The sequence below is a fragment of the Grampus griseus genome (genome assembly GCF_964374135.1).
Source record: "Grampus griseus genome assembly, chromosome: 4".
In the NCBI taxonomy this organism is placed as follows: domain Eukaryota; kingdom Metazoa; phylum Chordata; class Mammalia; order Artiodactyla; family Delphinidae; genus Grampus; species Grampus griseus.
Genome location: NC_138997.1, coordinates 133,826,839 through 133,842,688, shown reverse-complemented (window position 1 = coordinate 133,842,688; position 15,850 = coordinate 133,826,839). Strand labels below are relative to the sequence as shown.

At 36.8% G+C, this 15,850-nt stretch overlaps 1 long non-coding RNA gene across 1 annotated transcript; it reads left to right on the top strand.

Moving 5' to 3' along the window:
- Positions 1 to 2,947: 2,947 nt before the first annotated feature.
- On the top strand, positions 2,948 to 13,734 carry LOC309821671. Its single transcript, XR_014296653.1, has 4 exons — positions 2,948 to 3,113; positions 8,652 to 8,730; positions 8,827 to 8,946; positions 13,206 to 13,734. It is a non-coding gene; the product is annotated as an uncharacterized lncRNA (long non-coding RNA).
- The last annotated feature ends 2,116 nt before the right edge of the window (positions 13,735 to 15,850 follow it).

Below are 15,850 nucleotides of genomic sequence, written 5' to 3'. Positions count from 1 at the left end.
GCCCATAATGAAAAGTGACACTCTTACCTTCTAGTTAGATGGGATTCTCCCTGGGTTTCCTGGATCCAGTGGACATGTTCCGCTTTTGAGAACCAAGACCTCTAAACCTACAGAACTTAAAGTTCAAGATACAGGAAGCACAAATGTCCTAAGTGGGTTATTGGGAGTGAGGGTAAGTGGGGCCACTCCTATTTCAACTCTCTGGTTCCCAAGCCCATGATAGAAGATCCATGTAGTAAAGTTATCCCGAAGTGGCCAATTAGTATGATCAAGGAATGGTGCCACAATGGGGACTGGGTGTTGGTTTTTCTTGCTGCCAGGTTGGACATTTGACAGCAGCAGGAGCTACAAGAGGCTTGGTAAGCAAAAGCCCATCCTTCTGGGTCCATGCATAGCCTCCATTTCTGCCGGCACTGTGATGGCCAATGAGAGAGGCCAGCAGATGTTAACAGGTTGAGTCACTTTTTCTACTTGTTTATTGCCTGTTTCATGGTAGAAGCTCTCTGGTTGGCATTAACATGTGATATGAAAATCTTCATAGTTTATGCCCACTCTCATATATAATACTTTTTTCTCTAATCTACACCTTCCTGTCCATGATCTTTCATTTTTTTTCCCCTACCATTTGCTAGTGTCCACAAGTAAGTATAAATTCTAACCTTGGGCCACATCTCTTTCCACACAAAGTAGATACCAGGTGTTCTGCTCATTAAGGGAATTTTCTCTTGCCACTGTCTTTCAAGGTCACCACTGGGTGAATCTGTAGAGAATTCCATCTATTTTTGGCTTACATCCACATATAGAGTTTGCTTTTTTTCCTCCTCCATCAGGTCATCATAAAAGTCCCTGCATACTGCCATAAGTGTTAGCTGGGGGAGGGGAGCTGGTACAACAATGGTGGATCATAAGGGACCCAGCTTATGCAGCTACTTTCTTAGCCCACATCTGGTACAACTATCACTGGGGTTATTCCCCAGAGAGCAGACTAAACTGAGATGAAGTTTAGTGTACTAGATATTTACTAAGGCATGCCCTTCCCTGAAATCAATAACTGTGGAAGAGAGAGGAAAGAAACAGATTGGGCAAAGGGAGATGTCACACTGTAATGCAAGTCCAATGGCTGTATCACCAAATGCACTGGAGTTATGGAACTAGAATGGTCCTTCGAATTGTTCATTTGAATTGAAATGGTCAGGAATTGATATGTGGTTGAGTGGGGGGCGCCCCAGGAAGGAGAATGATCTGAAAGAAGCGACTCTCTTCAGCTGAGACAATCTCTACAGGGAAGTTGAAGGCTTTTGGCCACCAGAGCTCCAAGCAGCTAGATCAGCAAACATTTCATTGAAGATAGATCTCAGTGGCACATCACAGAATCCAATACAGATTAATGACAGGCTAAATGGTTAGGCTCTATAAAATTAAAGTAAAAATGGGAAAAAAAGGGGATCTTACATTATTTAAATGTTGCATGATTTTAAATGTGATTTAAAGAATTCTTTGTAGACAAAACCCTGATGGTACATTAAATGAATATTAGCATTATATTCATTTTCTGGTATATGAGGAAGACAGAGCAATCACAGCAGAAACTCTGAATTGAAAAATTACCTCTGCCACTTTTTAGATACTTAGTCTTAAGCAAATCCCTTAAATTTGTTTGAGAATCATTTTCCTTTTCTGTAAAAATATATACATCTAATAAGATTATACAAATTATGCAGAGTATAGCACTCACCCCCCAAAAAGCATACATATACAAACACACAAAGATAAAGGTGATAATATTACCATGTGCAAACACTAGAGGAAAACTTGGCCTAATTCTCTCATTATATGGAAAGTATGTATTTGAAAATAAATACTTCTTACATACTTCAAGTGTTTCTTCTCTTGTACTCTACATTTATTCTAGATAAATTTATTTTATTCACTTATCTTAATAGTTATCTTTCTGATAGATTTTGTGTTAGATTTCATGCTAGAGATCTCTCATGTTCATGTTGTATCATCAGTGTTTTGAGCCTGATACATAGTTATTTAATAGATTCATGTTGAATGAACAGATGAAAAGAATAAATAAGATAATTTATTAAAAAGTAATCATTCTAATATCATGAGATCCAAAAGAAGCAAGCCTGGCAATTAAGGAAACACAGATAACTCCAACAAGGCAATGTCAATGATAAGCAAGTCATTATTTGATTAATGATTTTTTAAAAATAAATTTATTTATTTATTTTTGGCTGCTTTGGGTCTTTGTTGCTGTGCGCGGGCTTTCTCTAGTTGCAGTGAGCGGGGCTACTCTTCATTGCGGTGTGCGCGCTTCTCATTGCGATGGCTTCTCTTGTTGCGGAGCACGGGCTGCAGGCACGTGGGCTTCAGTAGTTGTGGCACACAGGCTCAGTAGTTGTGGCTCACGGGCTCTAGAGCACAGGCTCAGTAGTTGTGGCACACGGGATTAGTTGCTCTGCAGCATGTGGGATCTTCCCGGACCAGGGCTTGAACCCATGTCCCTGCATTGGCAGGCGGATTCTTAACCGCTGCACCACCAGGGAAGCCCTGATTAATGATTATCTTCCCCATACTGTCAGATCAATAGGGCTAAGAAAAAAATATGATTTTATACAACTTTTTGTCCTCATAACCTGTCTGTGTCTGGCAATTGATTGGTAATCTATAAATATTTCTTGAAGAAAGGGACAAATGAATAAATTAATAAACTGAGTCAGGAACTACAACTGATATGTAAGAATTTGAGAGGTTAACTGCAATGACTAGTTATTGCCAGAGGAGGGAAGCAAAGCGTAACAGAGCAGCTGGTACCCCTCACAAAGTCTTCAAAACAGGAGTTACCGCGGTGGCAAGTTGTGGTCAACAATTAGAAGAGTGGTTTATGTGACCGGGATTATGTAAGAGTCAAGAGGAAAGTTACTCCCGAAAGCCAAGTCAAGCCATTAGTCAAAACCAAAGAGCACTGTGTGAAACTGGAAAAGGAAGGCTAAAATATGACACGCTGAGAAAGAGCCACGCATCAGACTATAAAACAAAGAATAACAAGGCTTCAGAAATGTAGTCAGGTGGAACATCTCTTCTGACAGTTCTTGCATTGATCTGTGAGTCTTTAAACCTCTTGGTTTGGGCTTGGGACTAAAATCTCTGCTTCTTAATGTTAAAGGATTCCAGACCTATTCTTGGGGATGATTATCTAACATAGAGTATATAGTTTGAATTTTTAAAGATGTTAAATATTGAAGGAAACAAGGGTTAGGAGTTAATCTCTAACCCTTTGATTATAGATTTAAGAACTTCTGCATGGAGAGAGGATGCTAGCCGTCAGAAACCAATGATGAAGTTTTAGATCAGAAATCTGGAAAGATGGGCAGTTTTACCTAATAGTGCTTATGTCTTCTGGTTGTTCTCAAATGGAATAAATGGAGCTCAGTGTCTCTTGCAGATACAGTGACAACTGCAAACAAGGAAATGGGTTTATAGTAGATTTGTTTGAGTACAGACTTTCCCCATAACCTTGGCTGTGCCTCCTAATTTATAAATTCATTTATTTATTTATTTGGCTGCATTGGGTCTTCGTTGTTGTGCGTGGGCTTTCTCTAGTTGTGGCGAGTGAGGGCTTGGGCAGTGCGCTGCTTCTCATTGCAGTGGCTTCTCTTGCGGTGCGCGGGCTTCTCATTGTGGTGGCTTCTCTTGTTGTGGAGCACGGGCTCTAGGCACGTGGGCTTCAGTAGTTGTGGCATGCGGGCTCAGTAGTTGTGGCACATGGGATTAGTTGCTCCACAGCATGTGGGATCTTCCCGAACCAGGGCTGGAACCCGTGTCCCCTGCATTGGCAGGTGGATTCTTAACCACTGCGACACCAGGGAAGTCCTGTGCTTCCTAATTTAAATAGCTGTCACTCTGACTTAATCTGGTTTTTACTCTTGGTTTCTTTATTTCTAGAATTCTGATGTAAACTTCAAAATGCAGTTTAACTTTACTGTAATTACATTCAGCACACGACTGGATCCATGCATGAATTAGAAAAATGATGCAGATTTATGATGCTGGCTCATCCCATGTCCCTGATTCTTGGACACCAAAACAAATACAGATGAAACTTTGAGTTCATCACTTCATTTTGGATAATGATTTAAACTTGAAAATTCAAAATTCCTAAACTAGAATCCCAGCTCTGTTGATGATTAATATGACTCTGGATAAGTCATATGGCCTTTTTTGGCCTACATTTCATTATCTTTTAACTGAATATTTAGATTAGGTCAGAAGTTCTTAAATTGGAGCTTTGGTAGGAAAGACTAAAGTGAGGGCTGTGTTTGGGCAGAAGTTATTTTAAGTCTTCCCTTTCATCTGTCCCACTCTAAGGGGGTTGGTTAAGTCTCAAAGAGGGAAAGAAAGGGCTTCTAAGTACTACTTGTAGCATTTTGTGTAAAAACAATGTTATAGGTCCAATCGTGTACCTAAGAAAATACTTTGAATTCCTAACGCCCAGTACCTCTGAATATGAATTTATTTGGGAATGGAATCATTGCAAATGTAATTAGTTAGGATAAAGTTACACTGGAGTAGGATGGGATCTAATCCAATATGACTGGTGTCCTTGTAGGAAGAAGAAAATTCCATGTGTATACGGAGACACACAGGGAGAAAACCCTGTGGCCAGAGAGGCAGAGATTAGAACAGTGCAGATGCAAGTCAAGGAGTAACAAGGTTTAGCGGTGATCGGAAGCTAGGAAGATGCAAGAATCTCAGAGGAAGCATGGCCCTGTTGATACCTTGATTTTGGACTTAATGTTTCCAGAGCTGTGAGAGAATATAATTCTGTTGCTTTAAGCCACCTGGTTTGTGGTACTTTGTTAAGAACAGCCTCAGGAAACGAATACAGGCAAAGACAATATTAACTTATTTGTGCAAAAACAAGAACAGTATTAACTTATTTATGCAGAGGTGAAGATGCTGAGGAAAACAATAAAAAAACACATTTTGATTAAAGATTTAAGAAACCATACAAAAGAGAAGTTAGTTTCAACCCACATGTCCTTAAAGACTTTTTCCATATACTGTTGGCTGTATTGATCAATTTAAATCAATGATATTCTGACTTAATTTTGTTTTTTAATTTGTTTTGAAAGGTCTAAAGCAGGAGAAAGTGGTTAATGTGTTAGTTCTAGTTAAGTTGCAAATAAAGCATTCAACAAATCACACACAGACTCATCAATATAAGGCAGAAGCCTCCCCTGTATGGGGGCTTAAACACAATCTCAGAGCGTATACTAAGTAATAAGCTACTCTGACCCAGTGGCAACTCCTCTAAAGCCAATTCCTATAAACTCTTATAAATAAAATCATACTCACCCTTGGCAATCTGGAAGACTCAGGGAATGTCCAAGGCTATGTCCTCTCTAGAGTGATTGGAGAGGAGATATACAAACTACTAGGCCTTGTCTGAAAATGGGGCAAACACAGCTCCTTGAACTATAATAGTAGCATCCAAGGCATATACATATCCAGTGGTAAATGGTAAAGATCTAACTGGTTATGGAAGTTTAAGTATAACTTTTGACCAATAAAGAACGCATAATTACCCATGAGTGAGCCATAAGTAACCAAGCTAAAAATTAAAAAAACCAAACAGGTGGTTTTCAAGGGGAAAGGAGTCGGGGGAGGAAAGAAGTAGGTGAGGGAGATTGAGGTACAAGCTTCCAGTTGCAAAATAAATGAATCATCGTTATGCAACGTACTGCATGGGGAATATTGTCAATAACTATGTAACATATTTGTATGGTGACATATTGTAGCTGGACTTATCCTGGTGATCATTTTAAAATGTATAGAAATATCAAATCATTATGTTATGTAACAGGAACTAACATAGTGTTGAAGGTTACTTATACTTCAAAAATAAACAAACAAGAAAACTCATAGAAAAAGAGATCAGTCAGGGGGTGGGGAGAGGGGGAGTTCAATGAAGGTAGTCAAAAGATAAAAACTTCCAGTTATAAGACACATAAGTATCAATACTAGGGATGTAATGCACAACATGATAAATATTGAATAATACTGTTATGTTATATATGAAAATTAAGAGAGTAAATCCTAAGAATTCTCATCACAAGGAAAAATGGTTTTTTTTAAACAATTTTGTATCTATATTAGATGATGGATGTTCACTAAACTTATTGTGATAATCACTTCATGATATATGTAGATCAAATCATAAATTTATACAGTGCTGTATGTCAATTTTACTTCAGTAAAACTGGAAGAAAACATGAATAGGGAAATCAGAATTATACAAAAAAACGCAAGCTGAACGACCACATTATAAGTGAAGGTATAATTTATAATGCACATTTTAAAAATTTGATGTATTACATAGATTAAGAAAGTGCAGATTGTACAAAAGCTTTCAGAGTTTGATTCATGTTTATAATTAAGCACAGAGTTGGTTGTGATGATTCTTTCAGAGGATAAAGTTTTCAAATAAAGAAATTTACTAAGCCGAGAGAGCCAGAAGGGGTTTATTTCTTCACTGAATTAGAGAAAAGTTCCTAAGACCCCAGGCCTAACTTGATCTACAAGTAATTGAAGTGTTCCTTCAATAGAGGCATTATACAAATATACTCTGCTCTGATTATTGCTCATAGTATTAATATAATTAACATTGATTATAAAATAATAATAATAAAGCAATCCTGCAAATAATGGGACATGTAATAATGAAACTGTTGACTAATGATGACTTACAATACTTGGGGCAGGACTGCTTGGTCTGGGGAAAAGGGGATATGAAAGGAATAGTGATGGAACAGAGCTTATATGTTTGTTCACTTAGGAAGAAATGTAAGCTTGATGAGGATAGCTTTTTGTGCACATTATCTTCATTTGTGAGACACTTTGAGCAAAAGAGCATCGTGGAGTTTAATGCCTTACTATGTTGTCTCCAATGCACAGTTCATGTCTGAAGCATGAAAAGTTGTGACAACTTAAACAACTGCCTTCATGGGGCCATTCTCAAGATTGACTTAGTAGATACAGTAGTAAATAAAAGATATGAAAATCCTGGACTATTTTCATGGGCATTGTTCAAATGACTAATAGGAATCCACTTATGGTATGTCAAGAATTAATGATGTAAAGTTAATTGTCTTTGAAAACGGTACATTGGTAAGGATCTGAATTTTACAATAAGGAGGCAGAGACAAATCACTAACTATAAAGATGTGGGAGAGTTGGGAAGGTCATACACTCTAAAATTAAAATCTTTATTCTAGCAGTTCTAGGAGATGATGATATCTGTGATATAGCTATCAACAAAGATAAAAGAATATGATTTTGGGACTTCCCTGGCGGTCCAGTGCTTATGACTCTGGGCTTCCACTGCAGGGCGCATGGGTTCAATTCCTGGTCAGAGAACTAATATCCCTCATGCTGCATGGCATGGCCAAAAAATAAAATAATAATAATAAAATAAAAATAACAATTGGACAAAAAAGAATACGATTTGGATGAAGTTCTCCTGTATTTAGGAAATTGCAGAGCTCTGAGATCAATGAATCACGAGGGTCATCAATTTCCATGTTAGAAGTGACGGTGTTAGTAGTTACATGGAAAAGTACTTTCCTATTTCTACATTCAGAAAGCAAACATGTTTGCACACACAAATACACACAAATCCATCTCAAAGACTGAAAGCTCACTTGAATTTTGAAGAAAATTGGATTTAGAAGTTAGTACAGGTTTGTATTCAGTTAAATGATTAAAGTGTAAAATGAAAATGTGTTAAGAACTATGGTGAGAATGATGTCATAAAAAGAGTAAAAAATATTGGGTTTTGTTTTCAAATCAGAAACTCATACAAAGAGATTAATTTAACCAGATTTACTCTAGGTAGTAAGCTCAATGAGTGTGTGTCAATGAGAAATTCCTGAATCTGTAGCAAGAAGTTAATATGTCTCATCAAGAATGGATCTAGTGAGTGTGCATTGGCGGACAACCAGCAAGAGTATAGCACACGGCTGCAACAGCATACAATTCTGATTGTCTAGACTCGGATAGCCCATAATTTTCCTCTTTTTCTGTACAGCTTTGAATAGGTTAATGGCATCAGTGTGACATAAATACTGCCTGGGAAACTTACAGTAACGTTTTCTAGTCTTCTGTACTGAGGTTTTTGTTCAAAGATTCATTCTCTGCTTAAAGATATTACTTCTAATAGCCAGTGCTCTAACTTTTCTGTGTTTTTTGTGTGTGTGTGTGTGTTTTTTTTTTTAACTACAGTTGCCTTTTTCTCTGCAGTTGCAGGGCATAGAGATATCTACTCACATCCAAAGAAGACATTCCAGTTTCACTTCTGATTTCTTGTCTATTTATAACTTTTTTGTTGCAGCTATCTTAACCTTACTGTTTGATAAGTCCATCAACTGATGATTTGGAAGCTTACACCCCTTATCTCTTATTTTGACTTTTACATTAAAATAAATCCCAGTCTCTCCTAACCAAAGTATTAATGGGACAACATCACTGTCATTTATCTTATCTTTTCATCTTAACCTGTTATGTTTCATTATCATGTATTATTATTTTTATTCCTTCCCGAAGTTGATTGTTAATGTCTTTAAACCTTTTCTCCTTTATAGATTAATCCCAAGTTCTTAGGAGAATTCTCTTCACCCAAGTGCTCAGCAATCCAAATAAAGAGATTTCATTGAAAAAGAGGTTAGACTTCCCAGGTATTCCAGAATATAGATCTATATCTTCTTTTCTTATGTCCATTTGCCATAGAATGTTATCTTCTCTTTTTCTGTCCTCTAGGTTCTACATGTCAACTCTCTCAATTCAGGAACACTATGGATCTTTAAGTAAATATAATATTACTTCGGATCAGTGAACTTTTCTAGGGCCAAGACACCCACACCAGACATCAAAATTAAGGTATTTCACAAGCTGTGAAATTTTATTTGGGGTTGAAAAACATAGAGAACACTTCTCTTTATTTTACATATGAACTTATATAGTTAATCTTACAAAAGGGTTTGAATTATTGTGGTAAGCCTTAAACCATTGTTACTTCAGCTATTTCCTCCATATAAGTAATAATGTTGGATGTAATAGATGGTGATTTTTTCTATCTATACAGCACTAGGCAGTGAACAAATATATTTTTAGTTTAAGAAATGCATTATATGACTTTTTTCCCCCATTTTTGAACTAAATAAGAGGAACAGAATATAAATGACCAAAAGTGTGTAAATGATATTCAGTATTATGAAAAGTTGAGAAATACCACAGCTAAATCAGTAGTCTGGATGTTCTTTTATCAGTGCAAATAAAACTTAAAAGATGAAGGCTAAGATAAATATCATGAGATGTGGGATACTATTATAGGTACAATGGTATATGAGGAAATGCTTCTCTCTTTTTCTGTGTTTGATAACTAAGTGGTAGCTGAAATGTACTCCAATTGTGATTGTTTGGTAGTTACATTTGTTTTATACTTAAGACTATTACAATCTGTTAATGATAATAATGATAATAGAAACTTAGCAGATGTATTTTTGGCCTCTGTTATCAAAAACTATTTTTCTCATAAAATGCACTGCACTACACTATTTTCATAGCACTTGACTATTGACTGTACTTTTTTGTTTAAGAAATTGTACTATATTATTCACATTACTCACTTAGGAGATAGTATAATTTGTCCAAAATAATGTTTGTGACATAAACAAACAAAAAAGCGCCCTCTCCTTCCATCTCCCACTTTCACCTTTTGGGGAGATAAAGAAACATCCAGAAGGAAAAAAAAAAAAAATTTGTTCTTGTAGTTCCTGGAGACTTCTACCAGGTGACGGTTTTTCACAGGCATCATAATACTTTTTCATTTATAGTCTGCCTAAAATAACTCAAAAAAGTGTATGTAAAAGAGGCTTATAAATGATTCATGCTATTTGACAATTCCTGTAAAGTGTAGGTGAAAATAATAAATTAACTTTCCTTTCTTCCTTTTTCTAATGTGCAGTGTGGTGGCCGACTCTTTCAAATAAAAAAGAAAACATGTCATTTAGCAGCTTTTTTTCTTCCAAATTCCAATGCAGTAGAATTTTGCTAAATTTTTATTATCACGTGTAAAACAGTGATATAATATTTTAGCCCAATAACACAATGGAGTTTATTTTCTTATATATCCACAAGGCAGGCACAAAAATTTCTGAAAGTCTATTCTAAAATCGTATTGAATGAAACAAAATTCTATTGTAAACATCAACATATTTCATTATTCATGAACACAATACAAATCAGTTGCATTTTAAAAAATTTATTTATTTATTTTGGTTGCACCAGGTCTTAGCTGCAGCACGCAGGATCTTGGTTGTGGCATGCGGGATCTTCTAGTTGCAGTATGCATGCAGGATCTAGTTCCCTGACCAGGGATTGAACCCAGGCCCTCTGCATTGGGAGCGTGCAGTCTTATTCACTGGGCCACCAGGGAAGTCCCTCAGTTACATTTTAATAAATTACATTCTTTAAAAATTTGAGGTGTCTGACCACATTACACTATCTTCCTGTACTCCAGAGACAACAATTTCCATGATTTTATGCTTTTATTCCTATAAATTTCCTTAAATTTTTCCACAAATTTCTATCCCTAAACAACGTATTGCTTAGTTTTTCATATCATTCATTTACTTTAGTGTAAAGAATCTTTTATGCCTTCTTTTTTGTTTCTTTGTTTTTTTTGCGGTACGCGGGCCTCTCACTGCTGTGGCCTCTCCTGTTGCAGAGCACAGGCTCCAGACGCACAGGCTCAGCGGCCACGGCTCACGGGCCCAGCCGCTCCGCGGCATGTGGGATCTTCCCGGACCGGGGCACGAACCCATGTCCCCTGCATCGGCAGGTGGACTCTCAACCACTGTGCCACCAGGGAAGCCCTACTTTTTCTTTTGCTCTGTTTCTCTCCCTCGTAGGGAAATTGCTCTTCTTCAGTTTTGTTGGTTTTAATGAGAGGAAACAGATAACAGGGGTTGAAATTTTTAATATGAATTAATGGTAGTTGAAGAGAACCTACGAACCTGGATCTCTTCCTAGGTTAGAAGAGCCTGTTGCAGACCTGAGAAGGAGGCCTAAACAGCCAGTGTGGGAATAATATGTTAGAGACTTCGCTTCCAGAAAAAAAAAAGTGCTGATAACTGCTGAAAAATTGTGTCCTTGCACTGTAGCACATCACAAGCAGATTTGATTCTAATAATTAGAATACGGCAGACCTAAAACAATTCTCATGAGGCCACATAGTTTATCTAATCTAAATTTATAGAAGTCTACTATTTTCTGCCCACAATTTCTCTTTCCAACTGCTCCATTTTGTCAATTTAAAAGGACAGAAGCAACATTCACAAAATGCACAGATTGTATCTGAAGAAGTTGCAATGGGTATCCAAGAAAGATAGCTCATTTCTCTTTACGTAGCTCTCCAAAATCTTGATCATATTTAAAGTAATATTTTCACCAATATTTGTTAAAACCTACCATTTATTTGCACTTAAAAGTAATTATTAACACTAATATTAGAGTTAATCATGATAGTAAGTGAATTTGAGCATTAAGTTAATTGAGGGGAATTCATATGCAAATATTTATTAGTTTTTGTATAAACTATATTTTGTAGGAACATCATTTTACTAACTTAATATTATAATACACTTTACGTTAATACACATCTTTAATTTCCTTCACCATTAATTATCACCACAACATTGTTAGTTTAAGTTTCCTAGAAAAGCAACTAAAATGGAAAGCTTTCATTAAAGTGTAATTTCATATTTGAGCCCTATATGTTAACAATGCATGTGTATTTTAAATTAGAATTGTTTGATACTGACATGCCAGAATTTTATTAATTAGTAAAAGCATTAAAATGTACCTGAAATCATCTATTTAATTAACAAAGAAACAAATAGTGTTAGAAAGTAAGAGCCTAGATGTGTAGAAAAACACAGATTGAATATGTGATGGAAAATGAAGGTAAAATTTAACTATCAGTGTAATATAATTAAAATTGTAAAATACATTCTATATTTTATGAATTAAGTATTATAATTAATAAATGCCTCTTAAAATCCTCATAAATAAAATACACTAGCTATCCTTGAAAATTAGAAAATCATGTCTTAGTTTCAATACACTTAAAGAGCAAGCTTTGATTTCATTTGAAATTTGTCTACTATGATAAGCTTACCCTAATGGGAGGATGCATGAATGAATTCTCTGAATCCCATAGAAAGAGGCTTCGGTAAACTATATTTGAGTGAAGTACAGGTTTTGATGTTAAGAATGAAATAGAATCCTTGACCAATTTTGTATTTTTGAGCTAGTTTGAACAATCAATTTGAAGTGTGTCTTTGGGGAATGTCCCAATGTGAATTTTCATTTTATTACTTTTAACTATTGGGAATAATAAGTTCACCAGAAAAAGATATTTTGATATTTAGAATTAATAAAGTGAATTTAGGGCTTCCCTGGTGGTGCAGTGGTTGGGAGTCTGCCTGCCCGTGCAGGGGACACGGGTTCGTGCCCCAGTCTGGGAAGATCCCTCATGCCGTGGAGCTGCGGGGCCCGTGAGCCATGGCCGCTGAGCCTGCGCGTCTGGAGCCTGTGCTCCGCAGCGGGAGGGGCCACAGCAGTGAGAGGCCCGCGTACTGCAAAATAAAAATTAAAAAAATAAAAATAAAGTGAATTTATCCACAGACAGTGAGAATTGTATTTTTCCAGTTTCCTCCAGAACCTGAAATGGACTTTCCATTGACAACATAGTGTTCCTTTACCATCATCTCTCTATCAGCCTCTGCTTCTCCCGTGTCCCTTCAGCTCTTAGGGGGAAAAACATTAATAGACTTATCCCACTGCGTATTTAATACCCTTAACACGCTATTTCTTTGTTCTCAGATGGCAGTCTACCCAGTAAGTCTGCAACCATCTAATTAGAAATCACTTTGGCAAGAGTGGCAGTGGCTCTCAACAGCCATTCAGTATTAGAAACTAGCCACACCTGAGCTCGCTACACCCAATCTGTAAACAGCTGTTTCTCAAACCTTCATATGCATATGCATTACTCATTCTCATCACTTTTAAAAACTTAAACTTGAGAATTTCAGTCTCTGGCCACAGCCTACAATTCTTTCATTTTATCTCTTAAGTGTCATTCAATAAGGTCATCATCGCACTCCAAACATGAGGAAGACCTCATGTGGACCTGCTTAGCTTTGTCTCTCTGTCAGAATTTGGTGTCTGTACGTCTTCGTGTGACGGCATGGAGAGGATCTACCATTAAAGATTCAATTTTCCACTGTTATTCTGTTGTAACTATTTTGATAACTTTTTCTCTTATGCAGACTTCATTCAGATTTAATTGACTACTTATTATGCTCTTAAATGTCTGACGCTAAAATGCGTTTAGAGCTTAGGTGAGCAAAATAAATGTTAGACGTTGCAAAGGTGACTAGAGAGTATATGTTCCACCTGAATGCATAAAATGTTTTTTTTAAAAGTTGTTATACTGGCTTTAATAATACAGATCGGTAGCTGCCAGTGAGAAACACCTGTCCATCCTTTTTTCCTACACTTTGAACTCTGTATGCTATCCCTGGACTGTGCCTTTTTTCTTGCTGGAATGACTTTGCTTCCATCTGCATATGTCCAAATAGAAGTTGAATCAATTAGGCTTGACTTGGCTGTATAAAAGTGAGAAATAATAAAAAGAATCTTTAAACCAAGAAGAAGTTTGCTCTTCTTTCACACACACAAATCAGAGAGAGGAATACAAGGTCAGTGTGGTAGCTCTATGCACATGAGAAACCAAGTCTTTTAATTGTACACTACTGAGAATGGCATGAGACTCAAACTCAAGGTTGCTTCATAAGATAATTGTCCACAGACTTGGCAGAAAAGAAGTAAAAAGAGATCATGAAAATAGTGCCCTTTCAGCTGAGTCAGAGCATACTTAATAATGTTACAGTAAGACTCATCCTGGCTGCAGTGGAGGCTGCAAAACAAAGCCCTTAATTTTGGCACTTGGTTGCCTGGAATAAAATTGGGGCTCCATTTTTAAAGAAGGGGAGAATGGATACTTCCTAGGCAGCTAGTAGTCATGGCCACAGCATCCAGGCACACACACTTCTGCTTTCTGTAATTTCCTATACCCAATTCTCCAGGTACAGATACTGAGAGTCCCTCGAGGATTTCACAGCTACAGGAGTCTATAATGGGTTTGCTCTTCATTCTTGTTCTAAGTCATACAGCTGTCTAAGCTAAAGAAGATCTTAACTATATCATCTTGAAATGATCTAAAAATTTGTGGCTGCCACTAAAGGTATCTGAGTATGCAATATACATCATCCACTTTCTTGGGAAGTTTCAACTTTCTGTTTCAACGTGCCATGGATATGAAGGTGTGAGTAAATATTTGCCAGATGCAACTAACCACTTTTGGAGACTTCAGAGTGACTTAAAGTCGCACTTGTTGATATAGTCAACATTTTCACAGTGTAGTACTTCTAGACAGAACCAGAACATAAAGGGAGGAAGGAGTTCTTTTTTGTTTTATTTTGTATTTGTTTCTTTTCTTTTCTTCCTTTCTTTTTGAAATTTTTTACTTTCAGGGCCTTAATGACTCAGTATTTACAAGTTTTGACTTTGGAAATTGGACCCTGTTGGCATTGCTACTCCTACTATCCCCAATTAAATGGTTAGACATCAGTCATTACAATAAGAGTAAAGTGGTACAAATTCCTGACAAATCAGATGATCAAAAGGCAGGTGATACTGCTAAGGAAAAAAAGAAAACACAAGGAAGGGTTAAGAAGAAAGTGAGCGCACCTGAGTGCAGTCATATGATAGGATTTTTCTATGCTTTTTTTTTTAAATTTTTATTGGAGTAGAGTTGCTTTACAATATTGTGTTAGTTTCTGCTGTACAGTGAAGTGAATCAGCTATATGCATACATATATCCCCTCTTTTCTGGATTTCATTCCCATTTAGGTCACCACAGAGCACTGAGTAGAGTCCCCTGTGCTATACAGTAGGTTCTCATTAGTTATCTCTTTTATACATAGTATCAATAGTGTATATGTGTCAATCCCAATCTCCCAATTCCTCCCACCCCACCCCTTTCCCCCTTGGTATCCATACGTTCGTTCTCTACGTGTGTCTCTATTCCTGCCCTGCAATAAGATCATCTATACCATTTTTCTAAATTCCATATATGTGCGTTAATATGTGGTATTTGCTTTTCTCTTTCTGACTTACTTCACTCTGTATGACAGTCTCTAGGTCCATCCATGTCTCTACAAATGATCCAAATTCGTTCTTTTTATGGCTGAGTAATATTCCATTGTATATATATATGTACCACATCTTCTTTATCCATTCCTCTGCTGATGGAAATTTAGGTTCTGCGGCTGTCAGAGGAGGGTGAAATGGCCCGTCTATGCTTACTTTATATATGATATATATATATTTTTTGAAATCCATTTTACTGGATTTGAATAGAGGCAGGAAACTCTGAGGTGTTGAAGCAAATCTATCGCCACTAGCTATAAGCAGCTGTCCATTGCCTTAATCCCAGTTTTTATTTTGCCAGAATCTAAAGATTCATAGGCCTGAGGCACTGGCATTTATTGGACACCCGCAGAGCTTAGGAACTAAACTGACTCCTTGTGTTCTGATCCTGTGGTCCTCTGTGCCCTTGTCCTTTCCAATACCGCCACTCAATCCTAAGATTTAGCTGACAATTGAATAAAGCCTTATTTTCTTAATTGTTCTTTGTTTTTCTCTAAGAAACATT